We start from the raw sequence: 5,858 nt of genomic DNA, 5'->3' as shown, positions 1-5,858 counted from the left end.
ATGCTGAAATCTTAATCAGAACATACCGGTTCAAAGAAGCAAAATATAGTAAAAGCAGGTAGCAGGACTTTGACGACAGGCCGCAGTACGAGTAGCAAGAGAGAATATTTTGAGTGTAAGTGATTTCAGAACTAAGTGTATTCGTGTGTGTGTTAATGAAAGAGCAGGATATTTATAATTTGAAAACAGGCAGAAAATAAGGCAAGGATTATAGTTTAGCAGTAATTATGGAACTATGTACCAATTTAAATCAAATCAGTATAAGGACTTCCTTTAATTAAGGAGTTAAAATCAAACGGTAATGGGCAGAAAACATTTAAGGAAAGAAATCAAGTAAGCATCATGTGTAGAGTAGACAATTAGGGTAAGTGCATAGAGGTTCAATTAAGAAAACAACTAATTAAGAATCAGTAAAAATACTCGGTTAACTAAATAAGGTAAGAAACACAATAGATTTGCAAAATATGGAGACAATCAGCTTACAGTAAATCAGGGAGTCAAGGGTTTGAAATTATTGATTTAAGAAGAATCACACGGGTTCCCAAGAATAAGCAAATAAACCAAGTTAAAAATAAGAGAATCGAAAGTTTAAGGAAAGTTTCAAATCAGGCCCAGAAACAAGGAGCTCAGAATCAATCAAAGAGAGGACCATGAGTCCTGTTTTTAGCATATAAATAGAATGCACAAAACATTAGGCATGCGAGGTTAAGCTATGGCAAAGAGAAGCAGCATGCAATAATAACTACAAAGCCAGTAGACAGTGAAACATGGTAGTCACATAGGTCAACTTAGTAATAGAGAAAAAAGGGTATCAGAAGCATGCAAAGGGTCAAGTAAAAGGCCCTTCTGAAAAGTATAGTCTAGTTTCAATGATTGCAAGAAACCAAATCACATAGAGAAACAAAATTTGAAACAAAAAGGACTTCGAATCTAGTCGAGCTAATTCAAACAGTGAAGTAGTTTTCATAAGTTCGAATAGGTCCAGAGAAATTAGGGTTTTGAAATCAATCGAATTCAGAGCATGATGAACAAGTAAATCACATAACAAGTAGTCTCAGGACTCGAATGAACCCAAAATTTTAGGGTTTTCACCATCAATTGAGTTCTAGAGATGAAAAGCAAGTAAATCGGATAAATACTAACACAAAAATATATATTCAGAAACCTCAAAAGAAACTAAGATCTTGACATGCAAACTCCAGTAAACGAACGACATAAGGTAACACAGCAGGACATATTGAAAATCAGAGAAAGTTTCGAAATAACTTAACAAAAACCTAAATCGGAAAAGATAAAGGGGTTTCGAAGGTAGAGTTTTGAAAGAAACCTTGAGAAAACGTTTAGGACTTGAGAGTAAACATAGATCTAAAACAGATCTAAAAGAAATCGAAAAAACCTTAAAGGTCAGGGTTTCAGAAGAACCCTAGATGGTGAGAAAGGCTTGGAAAATCATCGATCTAAGCAGGAGAAGTCAAGAGTCAGGCTTGAATAGACATGGCTGGCCGGAGAGAAGTCAAAGATGACCGGAGACAGCCATATAACTGAAATCAACCAAGGTCTGGACCAAACTTCTTCAAGGTCTGGCCTTGAAACCATAGTAATCGGGCATGTAGGAGTCGTATGAGGTAGATACAGGCCTCTAATTGGTTTGGAATCCATGGATTTCGGCGGTTTCATGGCAGTGGTTGAAGGTGGCGGCTAGGGTTTGAGTGGGGTTTGAGAGAGAATTGGGAGAAGGGGGAATTCAAAGGCGGCTGCAGGTGAAAATGATTAGGGTTTAGGGGGTAGTTGGGAATTAAAAAAGGAAAGGGCTGTTGTGAGATCAACGGCTGGGATTAAAAGGGGATCCAGGCGGGTTATTAAAAAGGGTCGTGGGTATGGTAGATTAGGATTGGGTCAGGGTAATTGGGTTTTAAAAATTGGGTTCAATTGGGGTGCCAAATCCGGCTAAAGTTGAAATAAAAATGGGCTAACATTTAAATAGTCATTTTTCCATCTTTTATTTTAAAAAAATAGTAAAATAATTTTCGAAAATAAATTAAAGGTATTAAAATGATTAATAATACATAATTATCAAATTAAAAATACTGGAGTTAATTTTATAAATATTGCAATTATATGCAATTTAGTTTCAAAAATACTAAATAAATTTGTAAAAATGTGCAAAAATTATGTTAGCTATATTTTAGTATAAATATGAGAATTCAATAAATGAATCACCAAAATGATAATTTTGGGGATAATTATTGGGTTTTTCTTGATAAAATAGGGCAATAAATTGATTTAAAATTCTTTAAAAATTAAGGAAAAAATAATAAAATATTAGGACATACTTATATATGCATATACACGCTATTTTAAAAGTATTTGTGCATATTAAAATAAACAGAAAAAAATTGGGTATCAACAACTACCCCTCTTTATCCGGGAAGGATGAAAGAGTTGTCGGGTAAAGATATGATGGCCAATTTTGACCGGACGAAATGGTTTGAAGAGGTTCGGCCGTGCCCTGGCTACTGAGCTGCCTACATATCCCTGGTCTTACAGGAATCAGGCCATATGTAGTTTAGGATCCGTCGGAGGAGTATGTCGATGGAGACTTTTCAAGAACGGATGCAATATTAGTGACGAGGTGAATGGTTGAAGTCTGATAGGGCTGCGGGAACCAGAGCGGGATCGCTCCTGCTAAGACGGTCGTTTCTCGCCGGATTTCCTTCAAATAAGCAATACAAGCATATATGGCGCGTAATTTAAACATGATGCAAATTTCCGTCGGACCATGAAGGTTGTCTTTGGGCGGTTAGGATGACGTCCTTAGACCATGATGTACTGGGCCATAAATCGTATAATAAAGGATTCGCATGCCATGAAATGACGCTCTCGGGCTGTGAGAATGATGCCTCTGAACCATGATGCCTTTTGAATAATGATATGCAAAAGATAAAAAGGGGTCCTTAGGCCATGGCATGGTGTTCTCGGGCAATGAAAATGGTGCATCTGAATAATGACGCATTCGGATAATTTGGTGATCTTTCAGCCCATGAGATGCAGTATTTGGCGATCTTTCAACCTATGCAGTGCAAGAGGTGTCGATCTTTCAGTCGTGCAAAACATAGAGATGGCGATCTTTCAGCCATGCAAATGTAGAGGCGGCGATCTTTCAGCCATGGAAATGTAGATCTTTCAGCCATGCAAATGTAGAGGCGGCGATCTTTCAGCCATGCAAATGTAGAGGTGGCGATCTTTCACCATGCAAATGCAGATAAAGTGGCGGTCTTTCAGCCATGCAAACGTAAATAAGGCGGCGATCTTTCAGCCATGAAAATGTAAATAAAGTGGCGATCTTTCAGCCATGCAAATGCAGATGGAGGTAGAGCTTAACCTCGGAAGGCAGAATGGTAGCCTTATGCAATGCAGAAATGCAGATGGAGACAGCGGTTAGTCTCGGAAGGCAGAATGGTAGCCTTATGCAATGCAGAAATGCATATGGAGACAGAGCTTAGTCTCGAAAGGCAGAATGGTAGCCTCATGCAATGCAAGAATGCAGATGGAGGTAAAGCTTAACCTCAAAAGGAAGAATGGTAGCCTTATGCAAGAAATAAAATGGCAAATGGTGATAGAGTTTTCTTAGCTGATAGCGGATTGCGGTATCATGATTGCTGGGGATATTGTGACACACGGAATATCACCGGCGTGCGTGGATAGCAAATGTTAGTAAGTGCGATAGTTCTGGGAGTTGTATTCCTGATCAACGTTTGTCTCATGAGTGTATAGTATGTCTTATGCTTTCGCAATCCCAATGCCTGCATCCAAAGAAAAATCGTGAGTTTTGTAGAGGGGGAAGGTTAGTTTGTATCCCCACTGGCTCCGCTTGACTTTCTCGGCTTCGATCTGGTGATACTATATGTATCATTGGGGTAGCGTTACTAAACAAGGCAATTTCAGCAATAAACATGCATGATTTTGTAAAAATATGACATAAGTATATAATCAAGAAACAACTTTATAGATGAACCGACGACTGTGACGTGGTTCAAGACATTGCAACCTCTCTTGCTACGGAATTTTGAGGGTCCTCCTCAAATTCTGCCCCAGTTTAGTGGGTTGATGCTTCTGACTGTTGTTTGTGATGATTGACTGAAATCACTTCGGAATTTTGAGGTTTCTCCTCAAAATTCTGCCCCAGTTTCCAATTTCGGGGGAAATGAAAATTTTATTGAATTGTGACCGAACCCATAGGGCTGCCTATGTATCCCCTCTTAAACGGGAATCAGGTCAGGCGTAGTTCAATTTACATCATATAGGAAAGCATAAGATTACACATAGTAACGCTTGACTGCATCTGAATTGATCGGCTTTGGCCAGACTTCTCCGTCCATTTCTGCAAGTATGAGGGCTCCTCCTGTCAGGAGCCGATGAACCATGTATGGACCCTACCAGTTGGGAGAGAACTTCACTTTGGCTTCATCTTGATGTAGGAAAATTTTCTTTAACACTAGCTGCCCCGGTGTGAACTGCCTCGGCTTTTCTATTTTGTTGAAGGCTCTAGACATGTTCTAATAGAGTTGTCAATGGCAAATTGCATTCATTCTCTTTCCGTCTATAAGGGCTAGCTGTTCATAACAACTTTTCACCCATTCTGCGTTGTCGAGTTCTGCTTCATTTATAATTCTTAAGGAAGGAATTTCTACCTCAACGGGAATGACTACCTCTGTGCCATAAACTAGCATATAGGGAGTTGCCCCAGTTAATGTGCAGACTGTGGTGCGATACCTCATTAAAGCAAATGATAGCTTCTCGTGCCACTGCTTAGACTTCTCTATCACTTTCCTTAGTATCTTCTTGATGTTCTTATTGGCGGCTACTACGACCCCGTTCATCTGAGGTTTGTAGGCTGTAGAATTCTTGTGTCTGATCTTGAAAGTTTCACACATAGCTTTCATCAGGTCGCTATTGAGGTTGGAGCCATTGTCAGTAATGATTGATTCTGGAATCCAGAATCGATAAACGATGCGGTCGCAGATAAAGTCTGCCATGACTTTCTTAGTCACTACTCTGTAAGATGCTGCTTCTACCCACTTGGTGAAATAGTCTATGGCTACTAGAATAAATCTGTGTCCATTGGAAGCGGCAGGCTCGATTGGTCTAATAACATCCATTCCCTAAATAGTGAACGACCATGGTGAGCTTATTGCATTAAGCTCATTTGTAGGTACCTTTATCATGTCTGCATGTATCTGGCAGCGATGGCATTTTCGGACATATTGTATGCAATCCGTCTCCATAGTCATCCAAAAGTAACCAGCTCAGAGTATCTTCTTTGCTAAGACAAAATTGTTCACATGTGGACCATAGGTCCCAGCGTGAATTTCCTCTAGTAGCCTGGATGCTTCTTTTGCGTCGACACACCTCAGTAATCCTAGGTCAGGAGTCCTCCTATACAAGATTCCTCCACTGTGAAAGAAGTTATTGGATAACCTCTGAAGTGTGCGTTTCTGGGTAGGATTTGCAAGTTCTGAGTATTCCCCTTTCACCAAGTATTCCTTGATGTCATGAAACCAAGACCTTCTGCCTGCTTCTTCTTCAACATGAGCACAATAAGCTGGCTGATCATGGATCCTTACTGGAATAGGATCAATGAAGTTTTTGTCCGGATGTTGTATCATGGATGTTAGGGTGGCCAATGCATCGGTGAACTCATTCTGGACTCTGGGAACATGTTGGAATTCCATATTTGTGAACCTCTTTCTCAATTCTTGCACATGGTGCAGATACGGGAGTATCTTGGAGTTCTTGGTTGCCCATTCTTCTCGTACCTGATGTATAAGTAAGTCTGAATCTCCGATCACTAACAACTC

Source organism: Nicotiana tabacum, chromosome 22 (assembly GCF_000715075.1).
Source record: "Nicotiana tabacum cultivar K326 chromosome 22, ASM71507v2, whole genome shotgun sequence".
Taxonomy (NCBI): domain Eukaryota; kingdom Viridiplantae; phylum Streptophyta; class Magnoliopsida; order Solanales; family Solanaceae; genus Nicotiana; species Nicotiana tabacum.
The sequence above is the reverse complement of the archived record's forward strand: the minus strand, read 5'-3'. Positions refer to the sequence as shown.